Source organism: Dermacentor andersoni, chromosome 1 (genome assembly GCF_023375885.2).
Source record: "Dermacentor andersoni chromosome 1, qqDerAnde1_hic_scaffold, whole genome shotgun sequence".
Taxonomy (NCBI): Eukaryota; Metazoa; Arthropoda; class Arachnida; order Ixodida; family Ixodidae; genus Dermacentor; species Dermacentor andersoni.
The window spans coordinates 175680961-175701662 of NC_092814.1; the positions used below are offsets into that span (position 1 = coordinate 175680961).

Below are 20702 nucleotides of genomic sequence, written 5' to 3' on the forward strand. Positions count from 1 at the left end.
ATTGCGCAAAATTTTGTCCATCTCAGCTGTCAAATCTTAATTCCATGAAGAAATCCCTTACCCTCAATTGCATATTCCACAGAATCTGTTTGCAAACTACAATTTTTATATATAATAAGGGCTCGCAGCAACAATGTGCTTGTGACACGTTTGCAGTGCAACAGCAGTTCAACCTTCTTGTGCACTGACATAATCTTTACTGCAGTGTGCATCCCTCGATTATATTTCGGCACCAGGGTGCAGACGAGCCACTAATTGTCCATCATGACTTGTAGTATGGAAGTTTGAAGCACACGGACCTTAGTAAAAGTGCATTACTTCCTCGACAAATCTGTGGTTTGTGACAGAAGTTGTGACATAGTTTGTAGGGATTCAGGTGCGCCCTAGTGACTTTGCGCAGGCATTTCTCGTTTTCTGCCATCCCTACAAGTCTCCCTCTCGAACCGTGATGGCTGCCAGGAGTGGCTTTTTCTATAAACTGGTTTGTGGCCGTAGCGCTTGTCACTGCCGGCTGGAGCGCTAGTGGCTGTGCGACCAGTGCGATCCAGAAAGCGAGCGTGAGGGAGACTTTTCTGGATCATCACTGGGTACATACACATTTTTCCTTCGTCCACTCGGCCATTTATTTGGCCATTATTTGGACTTGAACTCATCTGCGGTACCTTGGGCCTCTGACAATGTTGGCCCAGCGTGGTATGACGACGTGCCAGCACTAGGCACCACTCTTCTGTTTTTCGTTTGGAAACTGAGCAACATAAGGTGCACACTCACTGTAGGTCCAAGGCACCGCAGACGAGCCCAAGTTCGAACAGTGCCCAAACGAAGGAGCCGGCTGACTAGTGGAAAAACGTATATGTACTCGGCATTGTCCTAGAGAGTTCTCCCTCGCACTTGCTCTGCCAGTCATGCTGCCGCTAGCACGGTGGCCGGCAGTGCTAAGTGCCACTGCCGCTAACAAGTTCATAGAAAAAGGCACCCCGTACAGCCATCACAGATAGAAAGGAAGACGTGTAGGGACGACAGAATACGCAAAATCCCCACGCAAAACTTCGGGGCGTACCTGAATCCCCACACGTTTTACAGGCACCCAGCCAATGTGTCACCATGCGCTGCTCAAGATGTGGGGGTGGGTGGGACGAAGTACTTCAGCTTCCACCAAAGTGATTCTCACTCAGGGATAGAAGTGCTGCGACAATTGCTACTTCTTGTGCCAACCTGCGTCAAAGCTCTAATTTTGAATGAAGTTACCAAATTTAGCAACGTGTGACTTCAGTGGCAACCACATAGCTATAGACAACCATTGGCTAGCGCGTAGCCCTGCAATGCAAGCCTAAGCAATCCATTTCAATGTCGGTGTCTTTGGAGTGTGGGTGTGTTTGGTGGCATAATTCTAACTAGGCCACAAGAAAATGAGAACCGTTTTTTTCTATGCAATTCATTACGAATGTTTTATAAAAGTGTTACGCATTTGCATATACGCAGACCAGCTAGAGATGGTTTGAGCTGGCACTCGTTTCATGGGGTAATCGGGAAGGGAAGCCGTGCTGAATGAATAAGCCGTACAGTCTGCTCACCATATAGCTCATCAGTTTCATAATTCATTTTACCACTTAGTTTTGCACGCTATTGGTACATCTGCGTTCAGTAATGGGTGAATGCCGTGCATGTGACGTTCCAAGTCTATTTCGCATGTGCACCATGTCCAGTTACTGGGATAATAGTGTACCCTGCCGACAAACGACCTGCTTGCTTTCATGAACTTTCTAGGTCACAAATATCCTATGGCATCCGTAATCATCACTAAGATTTGCACTCAGGCTAAACTATTTTCTGCCCAGCCACATCACACAAAATTAGGCTCTTGCCGCCGTGGGAACGCAAGCCAAGGATGTAAAGTTTCATATCTAGTTAAGGGGGGACCCTGCGCCTAAAAAAAAAATTTTTTTATTCTCAATCGATTTTGATGAAACTTGGTGAGTTTATGTATTTAAATGTGCTAGTTTTAAATATACATCCAGTTTTCTTGCAGAATAATTAACTTGCCAGAAATTGAAGAAATTCAGCTTTATTGCATAATTTGCTTGGAGGTGAGCTATCTACCGAACTATACACGGCATAATAAATATCGAGATCCAATAATTATGTGGAACTAACGAAGAGTGCAAATAAGCAAGTATGGTGTTCCAACCCAATTTTATATCAAATGAGAACATTGCAAACTTCAGTGAGAGAAATCCATCTGCTAAGAGAAGAAACATCGGTAGGCACTAGGGATAATTCATGGCCGTTTGGCCGTTGCCGGTCGACAACATAGCATGCACTGCGAGTACATTCACTTCAAGAGGGTTACACGTTTTCGGACCCTGAATTCCTCACGAGCTCCTTCCTGACGCAACTTCGCCGCAGATCTCGCAAACCACAGTCAGTTTAGTAGCCAGACCGTAATCCTGATAGCTCCGCACCAGCTACGCAGAACCACAGCAACTAGTGCACGAGAAAACGCTGAGATTGTTCACTGCTGCAAGTCCAACAACGTGCAGAGTAGCGGGCTTTGCGACCGAGGCTGTTTCACTATCGGCGATCGGATCTTCAACAAAGAATCTTGAGCTTCGTGGCCATCGTGGATGCAATCTTGTCCACCATAGCTTGCTCATGTGCTCTTATCTTATCCACTACCTCTTCAGTTACGACAGCCGTGTTCTTACGCGAGTTGAGGCATCGACATTCGGCGGAGGTACAACTTCAGCGGTGAGCTTCCAGGTATCCTGTGCTGACTGCGACGACGGAATTGTTTTTGGAAGTTTATTGCATCTTGCAAGTTTCCGCCCCTAACAATTCGCAGAAAGAAACTTTGTCGGAGCTCCAGCATATCTAGCGTCGCAGTCGCGAGACTTAGACAAAATGGTGGCTGTGTTCGTCATTTGAGCGCTCCTGGCCCTTGGAGCCAATCATCACTGACCATCTTGGTCACATGATCAGAGTGGCCAATAGTAGCCTGTGCGGCGAACTTCCTTGCTTCTCTCCTTTCTTTTTTTTTTTTTTTTCTTTTTTTTTTCTTTTTTTTTTTTTTTAATGACTGCAGCACGGGCAATGTTGTGAACCGACGAATACAGCAAGCCAGAAACGTGAGCATTCGAATTATACCAAAATGGTGCTGGCAGAGCGCATAGTTTTCGAGTTATACACGACGGAAATCGAGTGCGATTTGTCCCCAATTTAAAGGGCCAGGCTTGCAGATTTGCACCTTTAGGTTACGATAACAGAAGAACAACACGGTATATTGTAACGAAATTTTGGAGATAGGTGCGGAAACGCGTCAGGAATGCAGAAATTAAAGATTGATAATTCGAATTTTGGGCTGATTTTTGTTCCCAAAGACCCAGGTCCCCCGTGAACATTAGCGGCCAAATCGCGGTCATAATTAAACGGTCGGCAAAGCCACGAACGTCGGAAACTGCGTTTGTGGCAATGGTGTTCACAACATGATTTGTGCAGATTGAGTCCAAAAATTGTAATAAACCATTCTTCGTAGTACGAAATATCTATTGCTGTTTTACATTCTCTTTCTTCAGCCCATGGCAAAATTGCAAATAAGCCAGAATAATTGAGCTTATTCAAAATATTGGTTGACAATGCGGACTGGAAAGCCAGTGAAAATTTTTGTCCATTTATTGTTTTAAAAAATATCTTAGAGCTTTTTCTCGGCGAGTGATGGGAAATACTGGCAAACATTAAATAAGTACAGTAGAAGCCCGCTGTTACGTTCCTCACTGCTGCGTTTTCCCGGCTGCTACGTCGATTTTATCCGGTCGGCATAGTTTCCATAGGATCCAATGTATAAGGAACCCCGCTTTTACATAGTAGCTGTGAAAACATTCCCGCATGATGCGTCGCAACCCGAACCCGCCTGGGCTAAAGTAGGCAACGCGCTCCAACCGCCATTTTGGCTTTTGACTAGTTTTGACCGGGCTTGGCCAGGCTTGGCTATGGAACTGGCTGCAAAAAGCCGCACGCCAGTTCGAGAGGCCGCCACTAGGTGGCCATTCGTGAAAAATGATCTCACTATCATCACTGTGATTACGGTCACCGCATGGTTTGTTGGACGGGTCGACTCACGGAGGAAGGAAACTCGGGAGAGGCCCTGACGTCACTCTTTGTGAAGCTATAGCTAAAGGGAAGCCGGAAGTTGGCGTTGCTCATGGCGTTGCTCCGCCTATCGGGCCAGCTCTCCTCTCTTGTTTACATTTCTCGCGAAACCACGCCGCGCTGCGCGCAACCGGGCTGCTCGGACGCGCGCGCTCCGCAGCAATACTAAACAATCGTTAGCACGTTAGCATGATTACGCCAAAGAGGGCAACATTTCCCGCGGATATTCCTTCGTCCGTTGCCATTGCCGTGGCGCGGTGACGACGAGGAGCACGAGCCGCATGATGCCGGGGAGTTGCCAAATCCTAGCTTTGGAGAAGCCGTCGCGGCTCTGGACCTCCTCCGCAGGTACGTCGCACCTCACAGGCACGCTGACAGCAATGCGGCCTTCCAGGCTATTGAGAAACGTGTGGTGATTTCTAGTGAGCGAAAGAAACGGCAAGCCACCATTCTAGACTTTTTTGTGGAAATAAATAGTCTATAGTGTAAGCTGCACTTTTTTCATTCATTTTCGCAGCTTTCCTCACTGTTGCGTTTTCCCGGCTGTTTACGTTTTTTTTCCTCGGTTCGGTGAAAAACTTATGAACGGGGTTCCACTGTATCTCACTTCACATTTATTCTGTGGTATTCTGCTATCTTAACTGACGGTCGCCATGAATTCGAAATTACCAGAGGCCACTACGCGAACGGCGTTCGGTGTATGTTTAATGATGTTGTTCACGGTGGCTACTGTGAATATTTCTCATTCATTGAGCACGAATACGTTTAATTAGGTAAAGTTTAAATTTACCTTATTGATCAAATGTCAAATCAAAAAGTTGCGGATGACGTTGACACATGATCGATAATAGCATTTGAAACAACCTAGGATTTGTGAATACTTTTTTTTTTTAATGAGAAAGAAAGCCTGTGAAGAAAAATTGTCCGTGACAACACTTCTGCGCACCAAAGATTGCATCAATCTTTACGCAAATATCGTCAAATAGGGGCACTGGGAATGAGTGGCCTTGCTTTTTTTCTCTCCGCGTCAGCAGTTTTTGGCGTATATCTTCAGTCCCTATCAAATGCGAAGCAGTGTAGTTTTGTAATGGTTCACTCTCCGAACTGTTAGAGTTTTTCTTTTTTTGTTGGAAAGAAGGGACCACACAAGACTTAGGTTGCGATATACGCTGTTAGCTGTCATTTCTCAATGTATTCCACATCCTTTGTGTGGGCACCTTATTGAATAAGTAAGGTAATAAACATTTCTTTAAATTAAAATGAAATATTAATGTCTTGTTCACAAAAAAAAATCGACTTGCATTAATACAAGCTTGTCGACATAGAGTGGGTGCTGTTTACAGACAGTAATGAATTTTGCCATGATTTGCTGTAAGGTAATAGTGTTCTGCAAAGCCAAATAAGCAATGCCTTTTTTCATTTGCCTGTATTTCACTCCTATTGACCTTTAAACCAAGCTGCTTCTAAACGTATATTTATTTAATGCTCCAAAACAGACAAGACATACTCCAAACTTGCTCGTAAGTGCCAAATTTCCTGTTTCCAGAGCTGCTCCAAAACTTCCTTTGCTGCGGCTGCTTCCATCGCTACTTCTGTAACTTTGATAATTGATGAAGTTGATAATGTTGCAATGTGTACTCAACTGCTTTGTATTGGTTGCACATCACTTTTGCAGCGCACATCAGGGACATTAACGTAAAGCTATTCCAATCTGTTTCTATTTCATTTCTGCCACTAGCCTTTTACAATTGGTCAAACATTTTTCGGGCAACCCCACAATTCGTCTGTCTATCGCGCAGCGACACGAAAACTGCAAAAAATTCCCACCTTATATGACATGTACATACTGATAATGCAGGAATAGGCAGAACAAAAGAAACTAAATATTTTTACATTGCAAAAGTCACATGTAAAGATGCACAGTTAAACCTCGATATAACGAACTTAAGTATAACAAAATTCTCGATATAAGAAAGTACTTAACTTTCCATGACCTCTTGTCTACAAACCACCATGTATTTAGAACCTCAGTATAACTAAGGGTACTTGTACGCGATTTCAATATAACGAAATTTCACTTCTGCTGCAAAGGAATATCGAGACAATAAATGAAACTTCCATGGACGCAGATGGTCAAATGATTGAATTACAAGCAGCTGCTTGCAAACATGCCTCTCAAATTGCATGTGGTTGAAGTGAAGCCGCATCATGTTCCATATAAAGTCCAAGTGTGATAAGATCATATCGCGCCTCATGCGCTTTGTGCTTTAGGTGCGAGTGAAAGTGTGCGAAGGGGAGAAAGAAAGATGGTGGCTTTACATATGAGTGCTGCCCCCCCCCCCCCCCCCCGTGTGGGGAAAGAGGGGGAGGGGAACAAGCTCACAGTAACACAATCACGTGCACGCTAGGAGTGCACGCTAGGAGCGGGGCGGAGGGGGCGAAGGTGATAAGCTGGCGTGCGTTGTGATTTCTGTGGTGCATCTCGGTTGTGGCTCCGCATGGCTGTAAGCGCAGCTGAATGCATACGCAACCGCGCATGCTGCTTATAAGTAATCTGCTGCGTGTGCAAAGAGTGGGCATGCCCAGATGGCGTTGCATCATGTAATCTGTCTTCCTGTATGTTTAGTATTGAAGGTTGCATAATCTAGACATTCGGTGACCTGTTAGAGGGAGAGGCAGACAAAGCATTCACTCCCCGCTGCCGGTCCTTTTCTTGAAATTATGGGGTTTTACGTGCCAAAACCACTTTCTGATTATGAGGCACGCCGTAGTGGAGGACTCCGGAAATTTCGACCACCTGGGGTTCTTTAACGTGCACCTAAATCTAAGTACACGGGTGTTTTCGCATTTCGCCCCCATCGAAATGCGGCCGCCGTGGCCGGGATTCGATCCCGCGACCTCGTGCTCAGCAGCCCAACACCATAGCCACTGAGCAACCACGGCGGGTGGTCCTTTTCTTGATAGCGTCATCCCAGTGTGGGCGACGCTGTCAGCTGCGGGGTTGGAGCGCATGCGAAAGTGTGGCTGGCCTCGTGTAATTCCTACCGCCTATGTGAAGATATCGTTGATGTACGTGGCATGAAACCACATCATTTGTCACCGACACCCAAATTCATCAAAATTGTTTTCTCATTCAAATTTCTTGTTTCAATTGCCCGATAATTCGAAAAATTCTGTGGGCCCTTTTCGTGGAAGAAAAATCGATCAGCGGCTGTTCTTGTTTGCATAAAAGTCCAAATTTCAATACAACGAAATCGCAATGTAACTAAGCAAATTGCCGATGTTACCTACCGTATTTATCTTATCTAACGCGCGCTTTGTTTCTGATAAAACGGGTCCAAAAATTGCGTGCACGTTAGAATCGAGTTCGACCCTAAGTCAGCGTTACCATGTCGCCATCGGCATTTCAACATGGCCAGGTCGTACGCGCTTCGAGCCTAGCTGCCGCAGCTTTCTCCATGTGCTGTAGTACGTGTGCTTAGACAATGCTTCCTTTGGCTTAGGTTAGTCCACCGTCTGTCTTCCCGTCTTCTGCGTTTCCTCTATCAGCATGGAAGTGCCAACTGCAAAGACATGCTGAGTTCATCACGTTGCCACAATTAAAAGGAAAGCGATCACGTGTGCAGAGACTGATAGAAATTGGGCTGCATCATGGCGGCTGCTACATACAGTGCGGCTGCGCGGCCCCTGTCTTGAAGGCGATCTGCGACGGAGACAAGAGTCTACATATCTAGGCGTACCGTGCTGTGTTCTCGTTGCTTAGTTCGCATCAAAGCGAGGGGCCTCACAAATGTCAATTCCCTCGCTCCTGCTACTGTACTTCGTTACTCCAGCATTTAGTTTCCGTGGTCATTAAGTGAGACATGTTCATCATGTTCAAAGCCCGTGACATTATGCTTTTTAATTTAGTTAGTGAGTGAATCTTTAGAAGTGTATGCGGCCGATAAAACTACTATCCTTACTTTTCGTATAGCCGTTACTGATTTGCTATTGTAATCGATGCTTCGCCTTTCGGGTGAAGCTGAAACTTTCTTTATTTATTGCAACTTTAGTGCATTGGGAGGAAATGGTTTGTTTCTTCCAGATGAGAGAAAGTTGTATTTCTGTATGGAAAAATGAGGTGTGCAGTACTGTAAAGGACTTCTCTTTTTTGGGTCACGGCAAACGGGTGCACGTTAGAATCGAGTAAATACGGTACTTCGTTATATGGAGGTTTGACTGTATTTACAATATTTACAAGAGCGACAACGATGCATAAACAAGATGGCTGTCGAGACCGCTTCCACCTCTACATGTCAAGTCGTTGTCTTCTCACTGGTGCCACTCTTGGTTGTGCCATAACATAAATAACCCCTGCCTGTAAAGTTGCCGTATCAGCGCCAACTATAAGGGAGGTGAACTCGCGGCAAAGTAAGGCTTCAGCAGGGACACATGCACATGCGCGGGACACGCGACTCCCGCGGAGCGATTTCGTAGTTGCCATTGCGATGCTAACGCAATATCCTGTAGGGGCCTGTGTAGCGCTGCAGCAGCTTTTCAGACGCCGACGTGTCCATAGGAGGACAATGGATCCCAGAGGAAATCGAACGTCCCGATGTCGGCTGTCGTGCCGAATCTCCTGCGCGGCCTGAGACTGAGTGAGCTGGAAGCCGGCAATCTGGTGTGCCGTGCAAGCTCGTGCGAAGACGTCTTGAGCGTATTCAGTGGGAGTGTTCTTCAAGGAAGGGAGCAGTGCGTCAAAGGACAAAGGGTGGCGGCCGAACAGAAGGTAAAAGGGCGAAAAGCGAGCGATCTCGTGACGGGACGAATTATAGGTGAAGGTCATGAAGGGTAATGTGCTGGCCCAATCACTGTGGTCACCAGAAATATACATAGACAGCATTTCTGTCAACGTGCGATTGAGCTTCGCTGTCAGTTGATCTGTCTGCAGGTGATAGGTGGTGGGAAGCTTGTGCTCAGCAGAACAGAAGCGAAGCAGGTCTTCAACTTCTTGGGACAAGGTGCGGCCGCGATCAGTGAAGAGCTGCCAGGGTGCGCTGCGATCGAGGATGACGTCATGCAAAAGAAAATCTGCCATCTCAGTTGCACAGCTTGTGTGCAAAACTCGCATTATCGCATACCAAGTCACGTAATCAGTTGCAACAATCCACTTATAGCTAGATCTCAATGTCTGAAAAGGGCTGAGAAGATCAAGTCCGATGTGAAAGAATGATTATGAGCGCACATCGATGGGGTGAAGACGTCCAGCGGGCAGCACAGCAGCTTTTTTGCAGCGCTGACAGAACAGTAGAGGCCTGGCCAATAGAAGTGACGCCGTATGCGGTCGGAAGTATGAAAAATGCCTAGGTGGCCGGCAGTAGGGGCATCACGTAACTGCTCAAGAACTGATGTCTGGAGATGGTGTGGTGCGGTGAGTAAAAATTCTGGTCCTTCTGGGCGAAAGCTGCGACGGTAGAGAATGTCATCGCGGAGCACGAACATGCGCAGCGTGGGCTCCAAATGTACAGAATTGAGACGATCAATGAGAACGTGTGAGCAGTCACCACACCGTTCAGTGTGGGTGTCGTGCAGATCAGAAATGGCCAGGATCTCAAAAGTCGGTGTCATGCGCATCATATTCAGGGCAGTTGACAGGATGATGGGAGAGGCAGTCAGCATTCTTGTGCAAACGGCTAGACTACCCAATCGACCAGTGGAGTCTTCAAGTGAGGAGAGGCAGCACAAGGCGTGGTGATCAGTAACCACGGAAAATGTGCGGCAAAACATAGGGTCAGCGCAGAAGACAAGCAAGGGACAAGCTCAGGGCGCTATGCCACAAAGTCAACAAGGAAGGCCCCAAAAAGTAATCTGTGAGAAAAAACACAGAACACCTTTCATTGACTGTGCACACACAGTTGTTTATAAGATTCCGCTCAAGTGCAAACGCTGCTACATTGGCCAAACAGGTCGATGTTTGAATTGAACGGCTGAGAAAGCATGTGTACTCACTGAAACTATCTGTACCTAGTCATTTAGCCTAGCACTGCAAGAATGCAGCTGCAAACCTTTCTTTGAAAAATGCACAATATTGGGTAGATATACAGCAAGGAGCATGCAACATTTGTGAAGCGTTTTGTATCCAATAGCAAGGAAAATCCTGCATGAGCGTACCGTCTTTTTCTCTGCATAGTTGTGAGATTAACTGTTTGCTAAAAACAAGACAACTTGCTATGAAAATGTACATGATGTGATTATTTCACTCCTATCCCATCACACATACCATGTTTTTGTCGGTCTTCTGTGCTGAGCCTGTATTTTCTGCATACAGTGTAGGAGTCGAGGGGGACGTCGGGATGAAAAAACTTGGGAGCTTTATTTTACATTATTTACAGTGAGGTGAGAGTCAAGTAACAGTCGTACAGTCATTACGGGCCGGCAGCAACTCGGACGCTGCGGCCCGTCGCAAGAAGTTCGAGAGAGGTGAATCCGGGAATGCTCTGGAATCTCTGGACTCTGGGTCTGCGTCTTTTTAAGCCCTTCGATCTCTGGAAGGCGCGTCATGTTCGGCCAGTGGGAGAGCCCGCTCAGATGACGCCACCTTCGGCCAATGGTAGGCACCCGTGCGGTGGTGTCACACCCGGCGGCTCCCCGCGGTCTTGCCTTGCTGTGGTGCAATGCTCTCTTCAAAGGCGGCCGGTGAGACGCTGCCAGGCCTTCCCGGTACATCACAGCCGTCTTGCTTCGGGACCCAATTTACTTGCAACAATGTCGGGCTATCCCTTCGCTTTTTAGCAGAGTCAAGCATTGAATAGCCCAACCGGCGGCGTACGAAGCGGGGGCCCTCAACTTGTTTGCCCGTGCGCGCCTCTGCGCTTCTCAATTAGCTGTGGTGCGATTCGATGTGGTCTGGGGAACTCGAAGGGGGCTCAGGAAACAGCCCCATATCTAACAACAGTCTACGCTCGTTACAACAGACCAGCGAACAACATTATTTCGGATATAATGGACTATATTTCAGCCTTAGTTCGTTCTACTTATTTTGTTAATGCAACCAAGTTCACTTTCAACGGACCATGCTACAAGGGACTATCGGCTACAGTGGATGAAATTAGCGGCAATTTTTTTTTCATAATTGGGCGTATAAAACGGACTTTCGCTGTGTCGACACGGCCTGACAACTGACTTGCGAGGGTCAGCCGACGATTGGGACTCAATATGGCACGCACGAGGGAGGAAGGAAGGCGGGGCAGAAACACGCCGTCTTCTTTAGCACGTGAGGCACGAAGGGGAGGGGGGCTAAGTGAGAGAGATCGGGTTATACTCCAACGGCTGCTGCTTACGGTGCAGCTATCGTATCTCGAAAGTGATCTGCGATGTGGACAAAGTGCGCACAGTGCCGGTGGCTTCATATGCACTGTGCTTTCGACGTTTAGTTTCCGTTGAAGGGAGAGATGCACGAAGGTCAATTTGCTCACTGCTGCTGATACGCTTATTTTGTTTAATTTCCTATTGCAATCGATTATTCGCCTTTCGGATGAAACTGGGACTTTTTTGTTTGAGTTTTACTTGGGACGTTTGTCACTTACTCTTTGCAATAAAGTTGTTAGACATGTAACGAAAGCTTCGGAAGTGAGGAGTTTCGGATATTACGGACTTCGGATAAAACTGACATTTTTTGTCCGTTTATCAGGGTCTGTTGTAACGAGAGTCAACTGTATTGCATTCCCCGCAATAAACCATTGGTTAGTTCAGCGCCTTGTCTTTCGTCCTCACTTCAACCCTTCCAAGCGATGTTTGTTCCCTCCCCAATGACGTACCAACCTGCCCAGACTGGCACAGTGCTTCAGTTCATTTCTAGTTCATTGGGTTCTTCCCTGCTGTTCCCCTACCTTCTGAAGTCATCAGTCACTTGTGTTAGCTTGCTTACCACGACGACATGTAAGGCAAGGCTGTACAGTTAAACCTCGATATAGCAAACTTCGTAAAACTGGCAATTTGCTTTGTTATATCGAAATTTTGTTCCATTGAAATTCGACCTTTTATGCTAAAATAAGCACAGTTGCCAATCTATTTTTCTTACACGTATAGGGACCTCAGAATTATCTGGCAATTGAATGAGAAAACCATTCATTTTGGTAAGTTTGGGAGTCGAAGACGAATGATAGGGTTTTATGTCTCGTACGTCGACGATATCTTCTCGGCGGTACAAATTAAGCGAAGCCGGCCACGCTTTTTTGTGCACTCTGCCCCCGTGGCTGATTGCGCCGTCTGCACTGGGACAACGCTATCAGAAAAAGCACCAGCAGCAGGGAGCGAATGCTTCGTCTGCCTCTCAGCCTCTCACTCCAACAAGTCGCCGAAACTCGACATTACGCAACCTCCAGTACTAAATGCACAGTAAGACAGGTTACATGGTGCCACGTCGTCCGAGTACGCCCACTCCTTGCATATGCGGCAGATTACCTCTAAAGCAGGGTGCACAGCTGCATACGCGCTCAGCCGCGCTTACAGCCGTGCACAGCCACAGCCGAGACGCATGCCAACTTACCTCTCACTCCGACCTCCCTCACGCGCTTGATCGCGTTACCCTGAGCTCTCTCCCCTCCCCCTCTTTCTCTTTGCTCCCACAGGAAGACAGCACTCGTGAAACCACCATCTTTTTTCTCTCACCCTCGCACACTTTCACTCGCATCTAAAGCACACAGTGAGCGGGGCGCGATAAGAGCTTATCGCACTTGGAATTTATATGGAACATGATGCAGCTCCACTTCAGCGGTCATCCTTGTCACGTGGTGCACGATTTGACAGGTGCGTTTGCAAACAGCCGCTTGTAATTCAGTCATTTGACTATCTGCGTCTGCGGAAGTTTTCATTTATTGTCTTGGCATTCCTTTGCGGCAACAGTGAAATTTCGTTATGCGTATTGAAATGGCATATAAACACACTTCATTATATTGAGGTTTTAAATACATGGTGTTCTGTGGACAAGAGGTTATGATAAGGTAAATACTTCATTATATCAAGAATTTCGTTATATTGAAGTTCGTTATATCGAGGTTTAACTGTATACTTTTTCACTGAAGAATTCCAATTTGCCCCAGAAGTCCTCTGCCTGCTTGGAGGGCTCGTACCTTCAGAGGGGCACAGGAATAGAGTATGCTGCATCCTGCGCTCTGAAGCTTGCCTTCAAATTCATCTTCTTCACCGAATTCCTGTGCTGCACCCGTATGGAACAGGCACCCAAGGGGTCTGGTGGGTAGCTCTTCCATTGGGATGTTAAGTAGCACAGCAAACAACGGAGTCGCTTGGGCTCCAGCTCTTGCCTTGGTTGCCAAAGAAGAGCCACCAAGACAAGGAACCAGGTCAGAAGGTGGTCATCATTGGAGACATGCAGGTACCGAAAGACGTAAAACAAGTGCTACAGAAGGGGTCAAAATTTTGTGAGCACCCGAAGCTGGACGGGGGTACCTGCTCACTCTGGCGAGAAATGCCATGGGATGGGCAAAAGAGGATGAAGTTGGCTGGCTAGTACATGAAGGCACCAAGTGCCTTCCACAAGAGGTCATGAAAACTGGGCAATGCTCACACTTCTTGTGGCCTCGCTATGAAGAGCTGAAGCCAAGCTCCTTCAGGCCGACAAAGAGGTGGGCTTCGTGCTTTCGCCAAGGCAAGAATGCGGCAGCAAAGCTGAAGAGGCCATCTCAAGAAACTTCAAAGGGCTGTTCGGCGTCAACTACGCAATAGTTGAAACCCAAGTGGCCGAGATTTGTGAAGAGGTAGGTCTCTCTGTCCTGCTCAAGTCTGTCGAAGTAGCCCGAAATTCTTGCCTTTCTGTGTTCTTTTCCATGAAAACCGACAAAGAAGGCACTCCTTTCTGAGCCATAGTCTCAGAGTGTGGTATTTGGCAACGGTGCGTGGCTTCTCACCTGCAGTCGGCCCTTGATGTCCTCCCGATCGCTGATCTGTGCCTCATTATGAGCCAGAACAGTGTTTTTTAATACCTTCAGACTGAGTGCCCGGAGCAAGTAGGCGCCTTGTCCATTGGCGTGAAAGAGTTATTTTTTGCCCCACAACCTTGTCTGTGGTGAAGTTAGCCATTGCACTGATAGGTATGGGACCACTAAGTTACAGAATGCATGGGGAATACAGTCGACGACCGATAATTCGGACTCCACGTGGAACGTAATTAAGTCGGAACTATCGAATGTCCAAAAAAATTAATGTATAAAAAAAAAGAATTTGATTTACGTTTTAAGACCCCTTTGCAAGGAATAATTGGTTGATTCATCGCTGCACACGCTTCCGCTTATATGCAACCAAGTACACCTCTATTTCTGCCAGTTTTGTGCTGTTGCTATATGCCCATGCCAGGACTGCAAAGACTGTTAAGAATGGCCATACGGGGTGGCAACGTGCCAGCCCACCAGTCGGGGCGCCCTTCCGAGAGCTGCGGTCGGCAGGCAGCCACGTGGCGCGCGATCAACTCCGGAAATTGGTACTTGGCCGAGCCACCCGGGACAAAGCAGTTCTACGAAGCCGTCTGACGTCGGCACTGAAAGCTGGGCGGTACCGAGAACTGCGGATGACCGGCAGCCACGTGGCGCGCGATCAACTCAGGAAATTGGTACTTGGCCGCACCACCCGAGACGGAGCACAGTTCTACGAAGCCCTCGGTCGTCGACTCCGGAGCCTTTGTGTGTATGGGTTCGCACCTGTGTGTTTGCGTGTGTGTGGGCGTAAACGATAGTGCGGGGCGGCGGCAAGTTTACAATGCTTGGACAAACCTTCCCGACCATTCGTGCTCCGTCCACGACCGAACGATGACGTCGAACTATGACGTCAAGCGGAGAGCTTATAAGCAGCGTTTGGCGGCTGCTAGAGTGTGCTCGTGTCGTGCTCGTTGTCGGGAGCTAAGTGCTCTGTCATACTAGAAATGTACTAGGGAGCTGTGTGCTCGTAAACTGTTTGCTGTATGTTAGTTTTGCGGGCTCCATATGGGAGTCGCGCTAGTCAGCCAATGTATCCTGTTTTAAAATGTAAATCCTGCAATTAAAGCCTGCTCGCCTAGTCCTGTCGTCCCAAGTTCATTTCTACAGCTACGTCTGACAAATCTAATAAGACTCAAGTCAGATCTGCATGTGCAGGCTCTGGAGCACACGGCACATCATCATCATCAGAGTTAGAGTTGCCGTTTGAAGGTGGGGAAACTTGCTCAATTATTTCGTCATTGTTCAGTTCGGCACACGACAACACCACGCTGTCGACGGTTACAAAGTCTTTTAATGTAACGGCAGCAAAAAGCGTGACACCGCAGCTTAGCAGTTCATCAATGATGTCTGCACTTGAGCTCGTTATGGTAGGTGGCAGTTGAGGCTCTTCAGTGGCAGAGTCTGGCTCATTCGGACAGCGAGGGCACCTGCATTGGTGCCATTTGTTGTGGCCTGTCTATAAGTTCACGAGAAAGACTTTTTGGAGCCAGCAGAGCGCTGTCTGGAGCGCAAACTAAACGAACAAGCACAGAATGGCGGTACACTGTCCAAAGGGCAAACTCGTCAAACACTATGGCGAGAGCAGGCCATGCGTGGGGTTGCCGGAACAGCCAAAAGAAGGATGTGATGATCACGATGTTGTTGCGGCCTATAATTCACGAAAAGCCTCCAAGATTGGCATTTGCAGTTAAACCTCTGAGGCGTAGAGCTCTGACCAAGGCAAGGCCATACTTGGATGTCTCGTCGAGGTTGCCAGAGGAGGTAATGGTGGCAGAGTCGGCGTGCGCTACAGCCACGGATGGAGTCCGGATAATCGAATGTAGAGCTGGCGGCTGTCTTAAATATCGGCCGTTGTTACACATTAAGTCTATGTGGCCGTTGGCAGTGCTGCAAAGCTGTCTGAACTACCGAGCATGTCCAGATTATCAGTGTCTGATTTATTAGTCGGCGACTTACATGGTTGACATTTTAGAGCTCCTTTGTTTTTACCTCGAATCAACTTTCATAAGCTACAATGGTGTCATTTTCATCCAGCGGGATGGTGTGTGTCTTGGTTCCAGTATCGCTTCTGTTCTTAGCAACCATATACTAGCACGTTTTGATAGAAGCGTCATGTGTAGCCTCTTTCTGACCAGCGTTACTAAAGTTTTCTGCTTTATAGATGATTTCCTTGTGCTTCGCTGAACTGACAGAACAGGCCATCTTTTGCGTGCAAAAGAAATTTTTGACATCTTTCAATCGGTAATCAAACCTTTGGTACTAACGATTGAGCATCTCCCCGACAATACCATAACGTTTTTAGACCTTGAGATATTGTTTGAAATTGATCATGTATGTTGGGTATACAATCCCTGAATGAAGAAAAGTATTCTCCCCTTCACTTTTGCGCACTCAAAAATAGTTCAAAGAAGTATTGCTGTTTTCTGCCTCAGAGCACCTCCGGCGCATTCTTGCGACCATCGAGCACCTAGTAGCTTCAAACACCAAGAGCACCGGCTCACTCAGGCTGGGTATCCTATGGCCCTACTGACAGCTGTTTCAGAAAGGGTTTTTGTGATCCCGACCCTGGGAAGGGCAGGACGCGACGCACTGGACAAAGGACCTCATGCGACCGAAGCTGTGATGCCACATGTCCATGAGGTCTTGCACAGATTAAAAAAGGTTGCAGGTAAAATAGGCATACACATTTACACACATAGGGATACAGCTCATAGTGCTATGCCGCAAAGTCACCAAGGAAGGCTGCAGCAAAGTAATCTGTGAGAAGAAGCACGTAACACCTTTTATCGACTGCACACACGCAGTTTATAAAATTCCGCTCCATTGTAAACACTGCTACATTGGCCAAACAGGCGAATGTTTGAATGACTGGCTGAGAGAGCATGCATACTCACTGAAAGGGCCTGTGCCTAGTCATTTAGCCCAGCACTGCAAAGAATGTGGCTGCAAACCTATCTTTGAAAAATGCACTATATTAGGTGCAAAGAGCACGCGAAATTTGCAAAATGTTTTGGATCCAGTCACATGGAAACTCCTGCCTCAGTGTACCCTCTGGTTCCCTGCATAGCTGTGAGATTAACTATTTGTTAAAAACATGACAGCTTGCTATGTCGATGCACAGGATGTGATGATTTCATTCCCATCCCAGTGCCGATACCATGTTTTTGTTGGTCTTCTGCGCTGAGCCTATGTTTTGTATATATTGCATTCCCCACAATAAACCAGTGGTTGTTAGTTCAGTTACTTTTCTTTCGTCCTCACTTTGTCCCGTCTAAGCGCTGTTTGTTCCTGTCCCAATGATGTATCGAGCACAGACAAGCACACTCCTTCAGTCCATCTGGTTATCTGTTTTCACTGCGCTAGCTTGGCCTTACTGAAACCCTCTCCACTTGTGCCCACTTCTTGCCTCTTGTCTGCCAATTAGATAAGAAAAACCTGTCAAAGTAGGCAATGCTATTCAATTCTGGAGTTAACAAAAGTGGCCTCCTATAAATGGGGAAAGTGTTTGATTGGGCTAATCAAACATTGCTATGGGCCAGGAGATTTGACGTCAGGAGATTGGAATAACGTCAGAATGGAATAGTTTTATGTTATACAGTGCAGTTGACTTATAACAATATCAAGAAAAATGAAAAATCCAATTGTTATAACTGATCATCACTATATCTGGACTGGCGTAAAAAAAAAGCTACTGAAGATACCTTTGTAGCTCCGAAACCAAATTTGCCACTTGTGATAAAAAATTGACATATTAGAATGTAGGCTGCGAATAATGAAATGTTTATTTATACCTCTTAACATTGTGTCAAGTGTTAGGCACACTGAAATGGTCAAAAATCTGCACTTGCTTTCGCGGAAGTTTCAGGTTCACAATCACAGTGTGTATCACGTCCAGCTTCTGCGCGAGCACTGGTGGCTATAATTTAGCCTGCATGAAATCAATGAGTGACTCGATCGACAACAGTGCACTTTGTGTTACCATTGGGGTTGGTGTCAAAGACTAGCAATTGTCAATCTTGTAGTAACTGCTGCTGCTGTCGTCACTTTCATTGCACGAAGCTACTGTCTGTCGCGACATATCGCCGTGTCGGAGATCTCTTCACAGAACGAGGCAGAACTATCTGCACTCAGAAAGTCCTCCATCGAAGCACCACCTATTTCATCATTAATAGCAACTTGCTCCCAGAGTTCGGTTGTGTCAGCAACTTTCGCTGTGCTGGATTCACCCGTGAAGAATTTCGCCCTGATGCACAAAGCCTTCTTTTTTCGTTGATCGGTATGGCCACTAGTTCTAGCCTTCATGATTGTGGTGCTCCCAGTTTTCAGAATTTTCGATATCATTGACTGAATGAGCATTTACTTTGGGTCTTACAAAATTTACGGCTTCGTCTCAAGCAACAGCTTTACGCTTTGATAGAACACCTACCGTTGCTTCTGCGGCGCATTTCCATGCTCCCTGAAAATATGAGGAAGATTGTAAAAAGGGAGCACAGGTGCCGTTCGCTTCTCGCATTTCTTTTTTCTTTTTTTTTTCTGGACGATTGCCGGTAACACAGATGTGGAGCAGCTGGCGTCATCTGTTGGCATGCTGCACCAACTTGCGATGCTCTCCTTGGCTTTCGCAATGGCCACCCGGGTGAAATGCACTTTGTGATAATGGCTCACGTAGATACAAACTCGTGTAAACAAACTTTGCGCCCCATCTCGGTTAAGGGGAACTTAGCAACGCAAATTTCACGATTATTCTACATAAAAAGTGCCACAGAAAAGGATAAATTTCGATTGTTATATCCAATATATGTATTTTTTTTTTTCTCATAGCCCTAACGCATAAGTTGATACTTATGTTCACTGATACTTAGTCCACTCATCGGTACAACCGATATATCATTACATGCGGTATCATTATAAGTGGACTGTTCTGTACGGCCCCTGCAGCACTCGCTGCATTTTGAGGCTACTCCGAATTAACCAGTGCATGGCTAAACACTTTGGATTAACAAGCATGTGATGTCCAAGTTTGCCAAAGCTATAAGGGAGTTCCAAATGAATTTTCTAAATTAATGAGACACTGAATATTGTAGAATCTCGGTGATATGATGACGCCTGATACAAATTTCAGGGTGATACAAATTTTTCGCACATCCTGGCCCAAGTGCATGTGCTTTCAACAGGCTAAATTTCTAATGTTGTGAACCGCCTTTTGGGCCGTGGCCGATGATATGAACAATTGAGCTGTTGCGTGATCCCTGGCGAGAAGGTCCTGGTCAAATTCCTGTTGCCAGGATGACCTACATCACTGCAGCTTAACTCCCCCCTTGAAAAAAAGAAGAAAAAAGCTTTTGCTTTTGTGCAATACAATGGAACTTGTCGGCCATTTTAAACACCTTGCAGCTTTATAAGGAGCAGGCAATCACCCACAAGCCACGTCGGCAAAATTGGCAGCATTCACTTTCATGGGTCTCTCTATCACTGTATTTCATGCCTTCCGCTGTCTTTGGCCCCCTTTGACAATAGGAAATTTCTACCTTTGCACCCATCATATTGCAAAATACGAAGTAACCTTGCCACCGCAAAAAAGAAAAAAAGCGAACAAATTCGCTTATCTTGTGCTAATCATGTGTTTATCACATGAGGCAGCAGCTAGGATGCCGCAACGAAAGGAACTCAAGATAACCAGACTGATTATGAATAATCGGCCTTGGAACACTCAAAGTGAGCAGCTCGCTTCTGCAAAAATGTGCACAAAGCGTGCTCCAGCAATTCGAGTTTGCATCAGCCAGTAGTAGTGCTCCCTGCAAGGCGCATGACTGCAGTGAATCAAGACACTAGTTTTGCCTTTTCATGCTAGCTTTTGTTGCTTTTATTTCTGCATGGAGAAACACAGTGCTGTGGCTGTTTGAATCTTCAATCTATCGTCTTTACAGTGATACCAAGATGGTGGCGCTGCATCACCGGAGAGCCGCGTGAACAGCGGTACAATAACACTTTCCAAATCCCAATTTCTGATTTCGAAGAACACATTCTAAAGAAGTGCACTTTTCTAAAATTATCCTGTATATTGTTTCTAAATACTTTGCCATGAGATAAAGGAAGTTCATAGGATTTCAGAAATTGCAAATTTTGAGCAAGTTGACTATTTCATTGCCATGTTCGCTCTTAATTTTTAGATATTTTAAGATGTTCTTGGGTGGTTCAAGTTTCGGGTGATACAAATTTCTGCACCGTTTTGAGAGATTAGCATAATCTATATTCTGCTGTATTGAGCTTTTGTTTTATAACATGTATCTCACTGATATACAAGACAGACCAGTGAACGATGCCATGACCATCTCCAGCTGATTCTCTCTGTGGGGTGATCCGGTCAACGCTTTCTTTAAAGAGCGGCTGCCAGAAATATGCATAATGGCCGGCTATGAACTGGTTACGGTAAAGCAATTTCCTTCAGAGATAATTGTAGCTGGCTAGCACGTTCCGCCTCAGGTCTACCTCAGGCTTTCCGTTATAGTCAATGACCAGTTATTGTGACACCAGTGATTTGGACATGCTTGGACAGCCCCACAGCAGTGCCACTAGCCAACAGACTTG

At 46.4% G+C, this 20702-nt stretch overlaps 1 protein-coding gene across 1 annotated transcript in view; it reads left to right on the plus strand.

Moving 5' to 3' along the window:
- The window catches only part of LOC126547183 (uncharacterized), a 261800-nt gene that overhangs the window by 133369 nt on the left and 107729 nt on the right, over positions 1 to 20702 (plus strand). The gene's annotated exons all lie outside the window — the stretch shown is intronic.